Genomic DNA, 19,375 nt, shown 5'->3' on the forward strand with positions numbered 1-19,375 from the left:
ACTGTCGATGAAAAGGGTTTTGCAGCCCGGCAGTGGGGATGAGATGTGGACGGACCCTGAACTTCCAATCGGAATGTCAAACTGTGTCGAACGAGCATTAAAGAAGAGATTAACTGCAAATCCTTTGAGGCTCTTTAAACCAGCTTATTATACGGAAATAGAACTTGGGACAACACTTTAAAACCCTCAGCACACCAATGGCCTGGAGGTTGTTCAATAGACGACGCAGGCTGAAATGGATTCTGAAATCACACTGTGCTCCCCTTGGTCATTTTACCTTGCAGAAGCTGTGGTCATGTTACAGCGCATGATGTTCCTCTTCTCCACTCTGGGCAAACAAACCGGAACCTTTTGGGATAATTGCATTTTAAAACCACAATAACTAGACAAGGCGATCTCCTTTATTTAAATTAATTCTCAGGATGTGGGAACCATTGGCAGGACCAGCATTTGCTGCCCACCACTAATTGCCCTCGAGACGGCAGTGCTGAATCATTGAATATGTGCAGATGAATAAGGAGGAGTGGACCATTCGGCCCCTCGCGGCTGTTCCGCCATTCAATAAGTTCACGGTTGGCCGTATTGTAACTCAGCCCCACATTCCTGCCGATCCCCGATAATCCTCGTTAATCAAGGATCTATCAAGCTCTACCTTACAAATATTCCAGGACACCTGCTTCCAGAGGAAGAGAGCTCCAGAGGCTCTCAAACCTCAGAGAAAGAATTTGCACCTTCTGAGTTAAATGAGCGACCTCGTATTTTTAAGCTGTGATCCTGAGTTATAGATTCTCCGACAAGAGGAAACATCCTCTCCACATCCAGTATACCTTCTGAACTGCTTCCAATGCATTTACATCCTTCCTTGAATAAGGAGGCCGATACTGTCCACAATACTGCAGTTGTTGTCTCACCAATGCCCTGTACATCCACAGCATAACCTCTTTACTTTTGTAATCAGCTCCTCTCACTATAGACAAAACATTCTATTCACTTTCCTAATTACTCGCTGTACCTGCAGACTAACATTTTGCAATGCATGCACTAGGTCACCCAGATCCCTCTGCATCTCGGAGCTCTGCAATCTCTCCCCATTTGGATAATAAGCTTGTTTATTCTTCCTGCCAAAGTGGATAATTTCCCATTTTCCAACGTTATACTCCATTTGCCAGATCTTTGCCCACTGACCTAACCTATCAATGTCCCTTTGCAGCCTCCTTCTGTCCTCTTCACAACTTACTTCCCTACCTATCTTTCTGACATCGGCAAGTTTAGCAACCTGACCATTGGTCCCATCATTCAAGCCATTTATATAAATTGTAAAGTTTTTAGAAATATATTTTTATTCAGCTTTTTCAAATTTTATACATCGCAACAACAAAAACAGGTAATAACAAACACCACCCCAACCCCTAAAAAATGTGTAGGACCGCCGACATGGTGCCAAAGGAGACGACCCAGAAACCCACAAGCTTAGGACACGACCAGAACATGGTTAGCCGGCCCCTCCCACAACACTCACCCCCGCAAATAGCCTGCTCATCCTGGACTTGGTCAAAGGAGCCCCATGCACTCCCTTCAACTCTATCAGCCCTAACCTCACACATGATGTTACGTTCACCCCCCCCCCCCCCGCAGACTCTCACGCCATACCCCCTCCTCCAACTCCATCCCCAACTCCTCCTCCCACTTGGCTTTCACCCCTTTCAAGTCAAGGTGGTGTGTGGCTTGGAGGGGAACTGGCTGTTGCTGGTCAAGGCTGGATGGTGACAGAGGGTTCAGCCATGGTAATGCGGATGAACTTCCAAGGGAAGGTGGTTAGATTCTCTCGTTAGAAATAATCATTGCCTGGCAGTGGTGTAGTGTGACTGTTACTTGCTACTTCTCAGGTGAAGCCTGTGGTCGTTCAGGAAATGTTACCTGTGGGCATGGATCAATTCGGTAAGTGCGGCGTTGCAAATGGATATGCACACATTTGCAGAAACTGGGATCCGTTTATGACTTTGAATACATGGTCTATGCCAGTGTGTGAGGGGGGGGGGGGGGGGGGGGGGGGAAGACAACGTGCGGCCCACCTGGGTTGAGCCCCATGAGACATTTTGACCGTTGCCCGTGCAGAATGTCGCCATATTCCACTGATTCCTGTCCGTGTAGTTTTCTTCCTACCAGTATGACTGAAATGGTTCTCACGTAAAGCGAGGGCGTGTGAAGTGAGGAGCGTGTTGATTGCTCACAACATTGACTGTGAGTGCCGTGTGTCCAAAGTTTAAATGTTTCTTTTGTTTTTTCCACTTGAAGTTGGTGACAGTTCTATGAATATATTAATTATTAAGCATGTTCTATAACTCGTTCTGAAATATTTGGCGTGTATTAAATGTATCCAATCTTATTCATGGGGTCATGATGAGTGAACCAGCCCCGATTTCAATCTCACAACCCACAGGTGACGGAGGGTCACTCATGCGGCCCATCCTAGGTCTATGCACTGTTCCTGCATAGGAGGGAATTGGGGACCCTTGTATAACTGCATTTTGAATCAAATACAAATTACAACATGGAATCTGCCCGTTAGTGTTTGTTTTCCATCTGAGAAGTCGCTCGTCACACATCCCTTTATTCCCCTTGCCTTTAACCATCTATTTTTAAACGTTGACACTTTCAGTCGCTAGCCCCACAAGCTCTCAAACATGGGTGTAAAGAAGTCTACCGTAGATCTTTCGGTGTAACCTTTCCCTCTTGTTCTAGAACTCTCTATCACTGGAAATGTATTACTATCTCCTCTGCTCCATCAGTCCATGTTTCAGCACCTCGGTCTTTCGAATTCTCTCCGTTTTAATTGTTCACATGGCAAATTTGCTCCTCGCTATCTCTGCACCATCCAGATGGCAATCTACTCAAAGGCTGTGGCTGCACTAAGATTTTATAGATTCCCCGTTACGTCCTGACTTTTATATCCCGTACTTCCATTACCAAACCCAGCACTCTATGGTCATCCACTTGGAACAGCTCCTTTTAATATTGTGTGAAACTTTTTTTTTTTTTTTTTTAAATGTATTATTGTTTTTTAGAGCACCCAATTATTTTTTTTCTAATTAAGTGGCAATTTAATAATCGCTTATTGTCACAAGCAGGCTTCAATGAAGTTACTGTGAAAAGGCCCTAGTCGCCACATTCCGGTGCCTGTTCGGGGAGGCCGGTACGGGAATTGAACCCGCGCTGCTGGCATTGTTCTGCATTACAAGCCAGCTGTTTAGCCCACTGTGATAAACCAGCCCAATTTAGTGTTGCCAATCCACCTACCCTGCACAAATTTTTATGGGCTGTGCGGGTGAAACCCATGCAAACACGGGGAGTGTGTGCAAACTCCATGCGGACAGTGACCCAGGGCTGGGATCGAACCTGGGTCCTCGGTGCCGTGAGGCAGCAGTGCTAACCACTGTGCCACCCGAATATTGTGTAAAACACGACCCCCAATCACTCTGCCCTTCCAGTGCATCCATTCTGCCACCGTCCAACTTGCTCACCATAACGTACTGCCTCATATTCACCAACACCGAATTCGACCCGACAGGAATTTTTGTCCAGTCCACAACCTTAATATCCTTCATTTTGTTCTCCATGTTAGGTACCGCACTTCCTATTTTATAGAGATTTACACAAGAATGAGGAGTGGGCCATTGAACCATCCAAGTCTGCTCCGCCATTCAATGAGGTCACAGCTGATTTGATCCGCGCCTCCCCATAACCCAAGGTTTGTAGCCCAGAACCATGGACAGTTAAGGTAAAGGCTCCAACTTCCTTCCTTCACACGGCCGATCAGGGATTCCTCCCACTCTTACCAGCTGCCATTGGCATGTGATTTGCAGGTTGATTCTCAACCGGTTATGAACTCGCCTTCCTCAGCCTGGGCTGGGACTCAAATCCCCAGCCTCTGGCTCAAAAGGGCAGGGCCCTTACCCACTGCACCACAAGACCTAACAACACTCCCTCAAAATTATATATTTTTAAATAACTTTAGAGTACCCAATTCATTTTTTCCGATTAAGGGGCAATTTAGCGTGGCCAATCCACCTAACCTGCACATCTTTGGGTTGTGGGGGTGAGACCCACGCAGGCACGGGGAAAAAGTGCAAACCCCACACGGACAGTGGCCCAGAGCCAGGATCGAACCTGGGACCTTGGCACCGTCAGACAGGAGTACCAACCTCTACGCCACCGTGCAGCCCACTCCCTCAAATTATTGATGAACAGCTGTCTTAGAAAACCCTGTGGGACACCACCAAACATCTCCAACCACTGAGAATCTTCTGGTCTCGGCATCTTTCCCCAAATAGAGGGAAATGATATATGTTGATTGGACTAAGGGGAAGTGAAAAAATAGAGCCAGTTGGGCGTCACGGTGGTTAGCACTGCTGCCTCACGGCACCGAGTACCTGGGTTCAATCCCGGCCCCGGGTCACTGTCTGTGTGGAGTTTGCACATTCTCCGTGTCTGCGTGGGTCTGGCCTCCCATAGCCCAAAGATGTGCAGGGTAGGTGGATTGGCCACGCTAAATTGCCCCTTAATTGGAATAATTAAAAAGAAAAATAGAGCCAGGTCTTTCAGCAGTGAAGTTAAGAAACACACCAAAGGCGGTAGACGTTTGAAACTACCTTCCACAAACAGGGCCACATCAGCGAATCATTTAAATCTGAGGTTGGTGAGATTTTTGTTATGTACGGGTCAAAGTTGTCACAGACCAGCCATGGTCTCATTAAACCAGTAAAATGGAGTGTCCCGATTCCAATGGTTTTTGAACGGTTTATGCCGCACTCCCATGCTTTTCTCCTGTGCGTTATTGTGACAACGGCTTTTTGAAAGACCAAGGCTGCATAATGGGGCCAGCTGGGGTCCTGGGACGATGAGGGGCTCAGTCTGTGCATTAAAAAAGGGGTAATCGAGGTACAGCAGAGGTGGAATACAATCAGGGACTCTTAGAGGCAGGACAGCCAGAAATAACAGGACCTGAATACAACCAAGACAGGTGGCTATCCTGTCCAAACTGCCCAGCGCTCGGGTCTGACTGATCTGCAGTCCAGAGACTTTACCAACACGGATACGAGGAAATTACTCCAAACTGCAGAGGAGGTGCAGAGAGGAGAGAAGCTGACCCCTCAGTTTGAGGGATTGAATTAGAGGAAAGAGCAGAGAAACATTTATTTTTTCAGCCAAGATAAAAGAGGTCGTAGCAAGGTTTAAAATAATTGGAAAGAGGTCCAGAAGATTACTTTAAATTGAGAAGCTGAAGAAGAAATTACTGTTTCAAACTGGTAATGGGCGAATGTCGTGCTGATCGAGCATTCTTCACACTAAGAATCATCTTCGCCCCCTCATTGTTAAATCTCCAAAGGCAAGTGGACATCAAGGCCTGGTTTGAGTAAATGAGTTTGTATTTTATTGATTCAAGTCCTTTTGTTCCTACCCATTCGGAAGGTTTTGCCCATCTTAAGGATTCAGTGTCGGATCTTGAGTAGCACTTGCGCCAGCAAAGCATTCACCTCACCGAGACCATCCCAGCCCTGTCACCGAACAGTGGGTAGTGTTTGCACAGATGGATGGACCTCCAATTCCATCCACCCCTTCCCCCAATCTCTTTGCAGTTCCCCCCCCCCTCCCTCACCAACATGTCCGAAACAGTCCCAGGAAACACAGCGTGACCTCAGTCGGTGAGAGCGATCAAAGCTTCGACGACGTTGCCCAAATGTTCCCGCAGACCTCGCTCGGCTGCATTTCGAGAGATCTCCATCTCGTTCATCTGGAGAAAAATGACAAACAAATGTGTCACGGGGGTGGCGTTGACATGGTTTCCCCTCACCTTCAGTGGCTCGTGCTGGACCTGTTTTTGTGGAGACTTTTAAAAATATACTGAGTTTTTAATGATGTGGTGACGACAGCAGAATCAATAACTTCAAATTCAATAAATATTAAAGGGGGGGGGGGGAATGCACAACTATGGGGAAAGAAGAGGGGCGTGGGACTAACGGATTACTCTTTCAAAGAGCTACCGCAGGGGTGATGAGCTGAATGGCCTCCTCTTGTCACAAGATTCGATAAAGTTAAGAAAGCCCTGCGTTATTCCAATATGACAACATGTCAGGCCAGCACCCATATTCTTCCAGCAATTGGTTGTTGTTCAAAAACCGCAGCCACTCTGCTTCAGGTGAAGCAGTAGGGTCATGGATTCTTAAAACCCACCTGACGTGGCAGACAGAGCCTGGGTTTAATGGTGTACCAGTAAAACGGCATTTCTTAGAATTTGTCAGTCCCTCGGCACTGCAATAAAAACATTAGATACGGGTCCACGTTCTGGGGTGGTGCTCAAACCCACATCCTCCTGTGGTGGGAACACAGACTGAAGCAGACAAACAATTTTTTTTCTGATTCCACATTGAGTTAATTGGACTGAAGCCACTATTAAATTGGAATGGTTAATTGGGCCCAAACCCTTGCACTACACAATGAACTGACTGCAACATAGAATATAGAAGCAGGAGGCCATTCGGCCCTTCGAGCCTGTTCCACCATTTGTCATGATCATAGCTGATCATCCAACTCAGTAACATGTTCCCGCTTTCCTCCCATATCCTTTGATCCCATTAGCCCTAAGAGCGATATCTAGCTCCTTCTTGAAAACGTAATGTTATGGCCGCAACTACTTTTTGTGGTAGCGATTTCCACTGGCTCACCACTCGAGTGAAAACATTTCCCCTCATCGCTCTCCTAAATGGTCTACCCTGTAACCTCAGGCTGTGACCCCAGGTTCTGGACTCCCCGCCATCGGGAACATATCTTTCCTGCCTCTACCCTGTCTAATCCTGTTACAATTTTAAAAGTTTCAATGAGATCCCCGCTCATTCTTCTGAACCCCAGTGAATATAATCCTAACTGACTCAACCTCCTAATGCGTCAGTCCCGCCATCCCAGGAATCAGTCTGGTAAACCTTCGCTGCGCTCCCTCGAGAGCAAGAACAACCTTCCTCAGAGAAGGAGACCAAAACTGCCCACAATACTCCAGGTGTGGCCTCACCAAGGCCCTGTACAATTGCAGCAACACATCCCTGCTTCTATACTCGAAACCTCTCGCTCTGAATGGCAAGGTACCATTTGCCTTCTTTACCAACTGCTGTACCTTTCAGTGACTGATGTAGAGACACTCGGGTCTCGTTGCACATTCTCTTCCCTCAATCTATAGCCATTCAATAATAGTCTGCCTTCCTGTTTTTTGCTACCAAAGTGGATAACCTCATTTTATCCAATTATACAGCATCTGCCATGCATTTTCCCACTCACTCAGCTTGTCTAAATCACACTGAAGCATCTCTGCATCCTCCTCACAGCTCACCCTCCCACCCAGCTTTGTGTCACCTGCAAATTTGGAGATATTACATTTAGTTCCCTCATCTAAATCACTAATATATAGTGAACAGCTGGGGTCCTAGCTCCGATCCCTGTGATACCCCACTATTAGCTATCATCCAATCTCTAGGATCTAACTAGCTTGCAAAAAATATTTTCAACATTTACATAAGATTTGCCAAATCAATCCCACCACCATGCTGGTGTTTCTAGGCCATCAAGCATCCTCCCTCCATCTCCCCATGCTATTCCTTTCCCCCTCATGCAGTTACCTAAATGCATCTGTTCTGCTGAGTCTTTGCTGAAGGACAGATGCAACCAGACACTGAGTGCTGAGCAGGAAACTCTGCCCATTTTATTTTGCATGGGGTTTTCTTTTGCCCGGTCTACAATGAACATCAGCATTGAGCAGGAACCTCCCATGTTTAACGTGGCACGGGATCAAACAGGGGACCTGGCAGATAAAGCTGTTTTGAATCATTAAAATAAATGCTTTGTATAATTGCAAACATGACTTACTATCAATTCGACATCTTCCTTCCTGATGGTCACTTTTGCCAGCTCTTTCTCCCTGAAGGGAAAGGGGGGGAAAAATTAACCGCAGTTCTTACCCAGGCTGACTAATACAAGGCACAGCGAACTGGAATAATGAACTTTCACCTCTCGGATGAAAGCGATCGGTCTGAAAGCCTTAAACACAGCAGGACAGCCCAAGAAGCTGGATCAGGGAGGAGAAAGAGTGCTGATCACGCGAAAAGACTGAGAATGTGGGTGAGGTAAGTACTGCTTAACAACTTCCTTACCTTGCAGGTCAGCTGGTAGTTCGGGAGAGAGAGAGAGAGCCGGGACTTCGGAAACAGCGCGGGAGATTGAAAAAGCGCGGGAGCTGCGAGGCAGAGGGGACAGTTTAAAAGGTTGCGGCGTGGGTGAGGTAAGTGCTGCTTAACAACTTCCTTACCTTGCAGGTCAGCTGGTAGTTCGGGAGAGAGAGAGAGCCGGGACTTTGGAAACAGCGCGGGAGATTGAAAAAGCGCGGGAGCTGCGAGGCAGAGGGGACAGTTTAAAAGGTCGCGGCGTGGGTGAGGTAAGTACTGCTTAACAACTTCCTTACCTTGCAGGTCAGCTGGTAGTTTCGGGAGATCAGTTTTGGGAGCAGGCCTATTGGCTGACTGTAAATCAGGAAGGATACAAAGGGTGTGGCTGAAGTGCCTATAGAAACAGAGTGCTGGAGGCAAACAGAGTGTATCTGAGTTTGGGTAAGGCTGAGTTCGGGTAAGAGGTGAGTGAGGGCTGTGTTTTTTTGGAGTTTGGTGTTGAGTTTCCCCCCCCAAAAAAATGTCCAATTAATTAACCAGTTAAGGGAATTTGGTGCTCATCTTAAGGAGGTGCAGAGAAGCAGACCTGTGAGGGAGTCTCGGGAGCAATTACATCACAGTCAGCAGGTAAGTGATTGGCTTGTGACTGGTAAGTGATTTCTCTCTCTTTGACTTTCTCTTAGCTGTGTAGTGTAGTTCAAATTTAACTTCAGGTTTAAGTCATGGCAGGAGAGCTCAGACCCGTGTCATGCTCCTCTTGTGAGATGTGGCAAGTCAGGGAGCCTTCTGGTGTCCCTTACTCCTTCATCTGCAAGAAGTGTGTCCAACTGCAGCTCCTGTTAGACCGCTTGACGGCTCTGGAGCTGCGGATGGACTCACTTTGGAGCATCCGCGATGCTGAGAAAGTTGTGGATAGCACATTCATTGAGTTGGTCACACCGCAGATTAAAATGACTGAGGCAGATAGGGAATGGGTGACCAACAGACAGAGGAAGAGTAGGAAGGCAGTGCAGGGATCCCCTGCGGTCATCTCCCTCCAAAACAGATTTACCGTTTTGGAAACTGTTGGGGGAGATGGCTCACCAGGGGAAGGTGGCAGCAGCCAGGTTCATGGCACCGTGGCTGGCTCTGCTGCACAGAAGGGCGGGAAAAAGAGTGGCAGAGCTATAGTGATAGGGGATTCAATTGTAAGGGGAATAGACAGGCGTTTCTGCGGACGCAAACGAGAATCCAGGTTGGTATGTTGCCTCCCTGGTGCAAGGGTCAAGGATGTCTCGGAGCGGCTGCAGGGCATTCTGGAGGGGGAGGGTGAACAGCCAGCTGTCGTGGTGCATATAGGCACCAACGATATAGGTAAAAAACGGGATGAGGTCCTACAAGCTGAATTTAGGGAGTTAGGGGTTAAACTAAAAAGTAGGACCTCAAAAGGTAGTAATCTCAGGATTGCTACCAGTGCCACGTGATAGTCAGAGTAGGAATGACAGGATAGCTAGGATGAATACGTGGCTTGAGAGATGGTGCAAGAGGGAGGGTTTCAAATTCCTGGGACATTGGGACCGGTTCTGGGGGAGGTGGGACCTGTACAAATCGGACGGTCTGCATCTGGGTGGGACCGGAACCAATGTTCTCAGGGGTGTGTTTGCTAGTGCAGTTGGGGAGGGTTTAAACTAATGTGGCAGGGGGATGGGAACCGATGTAGGAAATCAGTGGGGACAGAAACAAAAGGCAGGAAGGGAGAGTGTGTAAAGCATAACCAGAGAAAGCAGGGCAGAGAGCAAGGAAAGTCTACATTAAACTGCATTTATTTCAATGCAAGGGGCCTGACGGGCAAAGCGGATGAACTCAGGGCATGGACGGGCACATGGGACTGGGATATTATAGCTATGACTGAAACATGGCTAAGGGAGGGGCAGGACTGGCAGCTCAATGTTCCGGGGTACAGATGCTATAGAAAGGATAGAACAGGAGGTAAGAGAGGAGGGGGAGTGGCGTTTTTGATTAGGGAGAACATCACGGCAGTACTTAGAGGGGATATATCCGAGGGTTCGCCCACTGAGTCTATATGGGTGGAACTGAAAAATAAGAAGGGAGAGATCACCTTGGTAGGACTGTACTACAGGCCCCCAAATAGTCAGCGGGAAATTGAGGAGCAAATATGTAAGGAGATTACAGATAGCTGCAAGAATAATAGGGTGGTAGTAGTAGGGGACTTTAACTTTCCCAACATTGACTGGGACAGCCATAGCATTAGGGGCTTGGATGGAGGGAAATTTGTTGAGTGTATTCAGGAGGAATTTCTCATTCAGTATGTGGATGGACCGACTAGAGAGGGGGCAAAACTTGACCTCGTCTTGGGAAATAAGGAAGGGCAAGTGACAGAAGTGCTAGTGAGGGATCACTTTGGGACAAGTGACCATAACTCCATTAGTTTTAAGATAGCTCTGGAGAATGATAGGGCTGGCCCAAGAGTTAAAATTCTTAATTGGGGCAAGGCCAATTTTGATGGTATCAGACAGGAACTTGCAGAGGTAGATTGGGGGAGACTGTTGGCAGGCAAAGGGATGGCTGGTAAATGGGAGGCTTTTAAAAATGTGTTAACCAGGGTGCAGGGTAAGCACATTCCCTTTAGAGTGAAGGGTAAGGCTGGTAGAAGTAGGGAACCCTGGGTGACTCGAGATATTGAGACTCTGGTCAAAAAGGAGACATATGACGTACATAAGCAACTGGGATCAAGTGGATCCCTTGAAGAGTATAGAGATTGTCGAAATAGAGTTAAGTGGGTAATCAGGAGGGCAAAAAGGGGACATGAAATTGCTTTGGCAAATAATGCAAGGGAGAATCCAAAGAGATTCTACAGATACATAAAGGGGAAAAGAGTAACTAGGGACAGAGTAGGGCCTCTTAAGGATCAACAAGGACATCTATGTGCAGAGCCACAAGAGTTGGGTGAGATCCTGAATGAATATTTCTCATCGGTATTCACGGTGGAGAAAGGCATGGATGTTAGGAAACTAAGGGAAATAAATAGTGATGTCTTGAGAAGTGTGCATATTACAGAGGAGGAGGTGCTGGAAGTCTTAAAGCGCATCAAGGTAGATAAATCCCCGGGACCTGATGAAATGTATTCCAGGATGTTGTGGGAGGCTAGGGAGGAAATTGCGGGTCCCCTAACAGAGATATTTGAATCATCGGCAGCCACAGGTGAGGTGCCTGAAGATTGGAGAGTGGCGAATGTTGTGCCCTTGTTTAAGAAGGGCAGCAGGGAAAAGCCTGGGAACTACAGACCGGTGAGCCTAACGTCTGTAGTAGGTAAGTTGCTAGAAGGTATTCTGAGAGACAGGATCTACAAGCATTTAGAGAGGCAAGGACTGATTCGGGGCAGTCAGCATGGCTTTGTGCGTGGAAAATCATGTCTCACAAATTTGATTGAGTTTTTTGAGGGGGTGACCAAGAAGGTAGATGAGGGCAGTGCAGTAGACGTTGTCTACATGGACTTTAGCAAAGCCTTTGACAAGGTACCGCATGGTAGGTTGTTGCAGAAGGTTAAAGCTCACGGGATCCAGGGTGAGGTTGCCAATTGGATTCAAAATTGGCTGGACGACAGAAGGCAGAGGGTAGTGGTAGAGGGTTGTTTTTCAAACTGGAGGCCTGTGACCAGTGGTTTGCCTCAGGGATCGGTGCTGGGTCCACTGTTATTTGTGATTTATATTAATGATTTGGATGAGAATTTAGGAGGCATGGTTAGTAAGTTTGCAGATGACACCAAGATTGGTGGCACAGTGGATAGTGAAGAAGGTTATCTAGGATTGCAACGGGATCTTGATCAATTAGGCCAGTGGGCCGACGAATGGCAGACGGAGCTGGACTAAAGTTGGAAGGTTTCTCATTTCCCGGTACCATTCCTGCTTCCCCTCCTTCACCAACCCCCAAAGAGTAACCTGCAAATCGAATGGGTGATTCAGACCTTTCCTGTTTAGCTTTCTGTTCGCACGACCTTCTGTCTCCAATGACGGACATCGCCTGTGAACAGAAACACACACCAGTCACAATCCACATTCACTGTTGTAAATAATCCCTCCTCAGCCATGTTATCACACCACCCCCAGCATTGTCCTCCCCTTTCAAATTCCTCATTGTTGATATATTCACGGTGGAGTTAGACAGATTTTCGATAAGACAAGGGAGTCAAAGGTTACAGAGACAGACAGATTAGTGGAATTGACACTAGCAAACAGATCAGCTATAATCTTATTGAATGGTCTCTGCCTGCCAGAAAGTCCTGTGAGAGTATGGCAGGGCAATGAGATTGGGAGTTAATGGGAGGGGGAGAGGAGAATGGGAATTCAATCTCCCTCTCCCCCTATTTACAACTGTCACCCTCCCCTCCGACTCTCACCGATCACCATACTCTCAGCTCCCTCTCCTTACCCTACCCTCAATTCCCCAGAACCTCCTTCATAGTCATTCACTTTCTAAGGCCCCTCCACCTCTCCCCCCCCCCCTCTCCCCCAGAACCGCCTCCCCACAAAACCCCATACCTCTCTGAACCTCCTCCCCACAAAACATCATATCTTTCTGAACCTCCTCCCTCCCAACCCTATAACTCCAACCCCCCCCCCCGACCCCATACCTCTCTGAATCCACTCCCCGCTATAGCCCCTCACCCCCCCTCCCCTCCCCATCTCTCCTCCCTCCCCCCCATACCCTCCTCCCGTCCCCTCCCCATACCCTCCTCCCTCCCTCCTCCCCTCCCCTCCTCCCCCATCTCCTCCTGCCCCTCCCCCTCCCCCATACCCTCCTCCCTCACCCATCTCTCTTCCCCCCCTCCCCCATACCCTCCTTTCCCCCCCTCCCCTCCCCATACCCTCCTCCCCCTCGCCCCATACCCCTCCTCCCCCTCCCCCTCCCCCATACCCTCCTTTCCCCCCTCCCTCCCCCAACCCTCCTCCCCCTCCCCCATAACCCTCCTCCCCCCCCCTCCCCCATACCCTCCTCCCCTCCCCCTCCCCCATACCCTCCTCCCCCCTCCCCATCCCCTCCTCCTCCCCATCCCCCTCCTCCCCATCCCCTCCTCCTCCCATCCCCTCCTCCTCCCCATCCCCCATACCCCATCCCCCTCCCCCATACCCTCCACCCCATCCCCTCCTCCCCCCATACCCTCCTCCCCATCCCCTCCTCCCCATCCCCCCATACCCTCCTCCCCCTCCCCTCCTCCCCTCCCCTCCTCCCCCTCCCCCATCCCCTCCTCCCCTATACCCTCCTCCCCATCCCCCTCCCCCCCATATCCCCCTCCCCCCATATCCCCCTCCCCCCCATCCCCCTCCTCCCCATCCCCCTCCCCCCATACCCTCCTCCCCATCCCCCTCCCCCATACCCTCCTCCCCATCCCCCTCCCCCCATACCCTCCTCCCCATATACCCTCCTCCCCATCCCCTCCCCCATACCCTCCTCCCCATACCCTCCTCCCCATCCCCCTCCTCCCCATACCCTCCTCCCCATCCCCCTCCCCCCATACCCTCCTCCCCATCCCCTCCCCCAATACCCTCCTCCCCATCCCCCTCCCCCCATACCCTCCTCCCCATCCCCCTCCCCCCACTACCCTCCTCCCCATCCCCTCCCCCCATACCCTCCTCCCCATCCCCCTCCCCCATTCCCTCCTCCCTCATCCCCTCCTCCCATCCCCCTCCCCCCATACCCTCCTCCCCATCCCCCTCCCCCCATACCCTCCTCCCCCCATACCCTCCCCCCATACCCTCCTCCCCATCCCCCTCCCCCATACCCTCCTCCCCATCCCCCTCCCCCCATACCCTCCTCCCCATCCCCCTCCCCCCATACCCTCCTCCCCCCCATCCCCTCCTCCCCCCCATCCCCCTCCCCCCATACCCTCCTCCCCCTCCCCCTCCCCCCATACCCTCCTCCCCCTCCCCCCATACCCTCCTCCCCTCCCCCCATACCCTCCTCCTCCCCCATACCCCTCCTCCTCCCCCCATACCCTCCTCCCCCTCCCCCATACCCTCCTCCTCCCCCCATACCCTCCTCCCCAGGCCCTCACCGTCTCCAGGTCCGAGCTGAGAATCTCTTTCTCCTCCGCATAGTCGGTCACCCTCTCAGATCCGCCGCTCCGCTGTCCGTGTTTCCAGCGGTTTCTCCGCCGGCCGCTCGGTCTCCTCATTCTCCAGGTCCAGGTCCCCGTCAGCCTCCGCCATCTGCCCCGCTGCTGCTGCGCGCCGCGCCGCCGGATACACGTCAGCACCCCCGCGCCGGAAGTGTGTCAGCGCGCAGACCCGCCGCCGGAAACTACGTCCACAGGAAGAAGTCTGACTACACCAGGTTAAAGTGCACAGGTTTGTCTCAAACACTAGCTTTCGGAGCGCTGCTCCTTCCTCAGGTGAATGAAGAGGTAGGTTCCAGAAACATATATATAGACAGATTCAAAGATGCCAGACATTAAATCTTTACAGATCCAGAGATGGGGTAACCCCAGGTTAAAGAGGTGTGAATTGTCTCAAACCAGGACGGTTGGTAGGATTTCACAGGCCAGATGGTGGGGGGTGAATGTAATGCGACATGGAGCGGCGCATTACATTCACCCCCCACCATCTGGCCTGGCTTGCCCGCCCCCGCCACCGCTGCTTCCGGGTTGTACTCCGTCTCAGCTCCAACCCTGTCAGTGTTGGTCACCCTGGTGTGGAACTGGAGGCTCCAAACTCCTGATTCCATTCACTGCTCATCCAGGTTTACTTCAGTTTAAAACACAATTCGGAAATAACATTCTGGAAATGTTTCCAAAAACATTTCAAATAAGTGAGGTTGGAATAAAACTGAGAAACACCGAGCAGCAACTCTCAGAGGCCCTGGACCAGTGACCAACACAATCTGGAAATGATCAACAACACATACCAGTAGGGAGGGGGACACAAAAACTGTCCAGGCATTGATAGTGGAGAGGACTGCTATCCAATGGTATCAATTGTTTAGTTGAGTGGGCGGAGAAGTGGCAAATGCAATTCAGTCTGGAAAAGTGTGAGGTAATGCATTTGGGGGAGGGCAAACAAAACAAGGGAATACTCAATAAACGAGAAGATATTGAGGGGTTGAGGAAGCACGAGACCTTGGACTACATGTCCACAGCTCCCTGAAGGTGTGACACGAATGTATGAATTTCATATATATATATATATATATATATGTATTTGGTGCTGGAAGGGGTAACAGCCTGGTTTAGTGTCTGTATGACTGCCGCAATAGTGTTTTCAAAAAAACAGGTTTGCAAGACAGCTCGGATTCAGGGGAGCCTAAGGTGCAATTAAAGCGTGGTAAAAGTTTGGGCTAATGGATTTTTGCTTATATGAAGAGGGTTCCCTGCAGAGTGGATTATTAGAGACATTGTGTTCAGTTCAGTGAGATGATATAGTTAATGGGAGAAGCCAGGGTTAAAGCAGTCAGATGTTAAGGTTCAGAGTTTGTCTTTGTGTGGAAGGCAAGCTGTGAGATAGTTTCTGACGAAATACAGCCAGAGATTATGCACGGTTTTGACATGTTCAGGTTTATCTTTTCAAACAGTCTCAAAAGACATCTCCGTACAGCAAGTATTCATGAGTCTGCTAACTATTTAAAAGCGGATTGTAACCGGAGATCTTCAGTTGTTGGAGTGGATGTAAAGATAGCAGTTAAGGGTTACGGTATTCACTGTAGTATTAACATTGTTTAAGGGGTAAATTGTAAGCTATTGTCATGTGTGATGTAAAGATATTTTAATACTGTGTCAGTAATAAAGTTTGTTTTAATTTACCATCTCCCTATTTTGTGTGAATCACACCTGGAGTGCGGTATCCTTTCCTCACAGACTTACAAAATTTAAATAAAATATTGATGTTTCTGTACAGCATCCTAGCCACTGTTGGGGTCTGGTCTGCGATCATAATGGATAGCAGGAAAGGTGGACAAGGTGGCCAGAAAAGGACATGGAATGATTTCCTTTATTGCACAAGGTATAGAATACAAAAGCAGGGATAACAATGATGAGCTGTATGAAACATTAGTTAGGCTACAGCTGGAGTTGTGTACACAGTTCTGGTCACCACATTACTCAGGAGAGTGCACAGAGGAGATTTACAAGAATGTTGCCAGGCTTGAAAATTGCAGCTGTAAGAGATTGGATAGGCTTGGGGTTGTTCTACTTGGATCAGAGGGGGCGGAGGGTTGGCCTAATTGAGGGTGTACAAAATCATGAACGGCTGAGATAGAGTAGACAAGAAAAAAAAAAAAATTGTCCAGAGCCGAGGGTCCAATTACCAGGTGGCAAAATCTGAGGGGACATGAGGGGAAACATTTTCACCCAGTGGGTGTCTGGAATTCCCTTGGGCAAGTTGACAATTGAGGCTGAAAACGCTCAATTCATTTCAAAGATACCTGGATCTGCAACCAAAGTGCCGCAACCTGCAAGGCCATGGACCAGGTGCTGGAAAGTGGGATTAAAATGAGTAGCTAGTTTCTTTGTTTCTATATTGGCCAGCATGGACCGAATGGCCTCTTTCTGCACCATAACCTTTCTTTGGTTCTATGCGAAGCACTGTAGTCAGATCTGACCCCCATACCCACCCCCCCCCCCCGACTTCCGGTTGCGTGATGTAGGTGAAGCATGCACACACGGTATCTTCCCCTGACATTCTCGCTACTTATGGTGCCACAAACACCGCAAGACCCACTGCAGACGAACAACAACAAACTGCTTCAAAAAAAAAAGTAAAGAATTTTAGCCAAAGAAGTTTGACTGATATAGATACCCCTGCCGATTTGGATGCAACCAAGATGGCAGCTGCCTCTCCTGCGTTATTAACATCCTATACTCGGAGCAAAATTCTGATCAAATACGAGCCAAACCGAAAACCCTCTGGAGGCGACGCTGGATCCTATCCGATCGTCCCTTCGCCTAACCGTTGACTCCCACGCCAGCACCGTCATGGATATGGCGACGGCAGTGACAGGATCACTGCACTGGAGTCGGAGCAGGCTGCAGCGGTTAAAGAGAATGTGGCGTTATGGATCAGAATCAATGATCTAGAGAACCAGTCCTGATGAAATAAGGGAGAGTATCAAGTTGAAGGAAAAAACATACAAAGTAGCAAAGATCAGTGGGAGACTAGAGGACTGGGAAATCTTTAGGGGGCAACAGAAAGCTACTAAAAAAGCTATAAGAGTAAGATAGATTATGAGAGTAAACTTGCTCAGAATACAAAAACAGATAGTAAAAGCTTCTACAAATATATAAAACAAAAAGAGTGGCTAAGGTAAATATTGGTCTTTGGAAGATGAGAAGGGAGATTTAATAATGGGAGATGAGGAAATGGCTGAGGAACTGAACAGGTATTTTGGGTCGGTCTTCACAGTGGAAGACACAATAACATGCCAGTGACTGATGGAAATGAGGCTATGACAGGTGAGGACCTTGAGAGGAATGTCATCACCAAGGAGCTTGTGATGGTAAGCTAATGGGGCTAAAGGTAGACAAGTCTCCTGGACCTGATGGAATGCATCCCAGAGTGCTAAAAGAGATGGCTAGGGAAATTTGCAAATGCACTAGTGATAATTTACCAAAATTCACTAGACTCTGGGGTGGTCCTGGCGGATTGGAAATTAGCAAACGTGACACCACTGTTTAAAAAAAAGAGGTAGGCAGAAAGCGAGTGATTATAGGCCAGTGAGCTTAACTTCGGTAGTAGGGAAGATGCTGGAATCGATCAAGGAAGAAATAGCGAGGCATCTGGATGGAAATTGTCCCATTGGGCAAACACAGCATGGGTTCATAAAGGGCAGGTCGTGCCTAACTAATTTAGTGGAATTTTTTGAGGACATTAACAGTGCGGTAGATAACGGGGAGCCAATGGATGTGGTATATCTGGATTTACAGAAAGCCTTTGACAAGGTGCCACACAAAAGGTTGTTGCATAAGATAAAGATGCATGGCATTAAGGGGAAAGTAGTAGCATGGATAGAGGATTGGTTAATTAATAGAAAGCAAAGAGTGGGGATTAATGGGTGTTTCTCTGGTTGGCAATCAGTAGCTAGTGGTGTCCCTCAGGAATCAGTGTTGGGCCCACAACTGTTCACAATTTACATAGATGATTTGGAGTTGGGGACCAAGGGCAATGTGTCCAAGTTTGCAGACGACACTAAGATAAGTGGTAAAGCAAAAAGTGCAGAGGATACTGGAAGTCTGCAGAGGGATTTGGATAGGCTAAGTGAATGGGCTGGGGTCTGGCAGATGGAATACAATATTGACAAATGTGAGGTTATCCATTTTAGTAGGAATAACAGCAAAAGGGATTATTATTTAAATGATAACATATTAAAACATGCTGCTGTGCAGAGAGACCTGGGTGTGCTAGTGCAGGAGTCGCAAAAAGTCGGTTTACAGGTGCAACAGGTGATTAAGGCCGCAAATGGAATTTTGTCCTTCATTGCTAGAGGGATGGAGTTTAAGACTAGTGAGGTTATGCTGCAATTGTATAAGGTGTTAGTGAGGCCACACCTGGAGTATTGTGTTCAGTTTTGGTCTCCTTACTTGAGAAAGGACATACTGGCACTGGAGGGTGTGCAGAGGAGATTCACTAGGTTAATCCCAGAGCTGAAGGGGTTGGATTACGAGGAGAGGTTGAGTAGACTGGGACTGTACTCGTTGGAATTTAGAAGGATGAGGGGGGGATCTTATAGAAACATATAAGATTATGAAAGGAATAGATAGGATAGCTGCGGGCAGGTTGTTTCCACTGGCGGGTGAAAGCAGAACTAGGGGGCATAGCCTCAAAATAAGGGGAAGTAGATTTAGGACTGAGTTTAGGAGGAACTTCTTCACCCAAAGGGTTGTGAATCTATGGAATTCCTTGCCCAATGAAGCAGTTGAGGCTCCTTCATTAAATGTTTTAAGGATAAAGATAGATAGCTTTTTGAAGAATAAAGGGATTAAGGGTTATGGTGTTCGGGCCGGAAAGTGGAGCTGAGTCCACAAAAGATCAGCCATGATCTCATTGAATGGTGGAGCAGGCTCGAGGGGCCAGATGGCCTACTCCTGCTCCTAGTTCTTATGTTCTTATGATAGATCTGGGCGGGATAGCAGATAACATGGAAAAGATTTCCTTGCTAAGCTCAATATGGGGAATAGGACAAGG

The 19,375-nt window shown here is 48.6% G+C and overlaps 1 pseudogene; it reads right to left on the reverse strand.

Annotated features, from left to right (window-relative positions):
* Nucleotides 1-1,314: 1,314 nt before the first annotated feature.
* LOC140404323 (huntingtin-interacting protein K-like) lies at nt 1,315-14,478 on the reverse strand (annotated as a pseudogene).
* Nucleotides 14,479-19,375: the final 4,897 nt, after the last annotated feature.

The sequence above is a fragment of the Scyliorhinus torazame genome, chromosome 30 (assembly GCF_047496885.1).
Source record: "Scyliorhinus torazame isolate Kashiwa2021f chromosome 30, sScyTor2.1, whole genome shotgun sequence".
Lineage (NCBI taxonomy): Eukaryota > Metazoa > Chordata > Chondrichthyes > Carcharhiniformes > Scyliorhinidae > Scyliorhinus > Scyliorhinus torazame.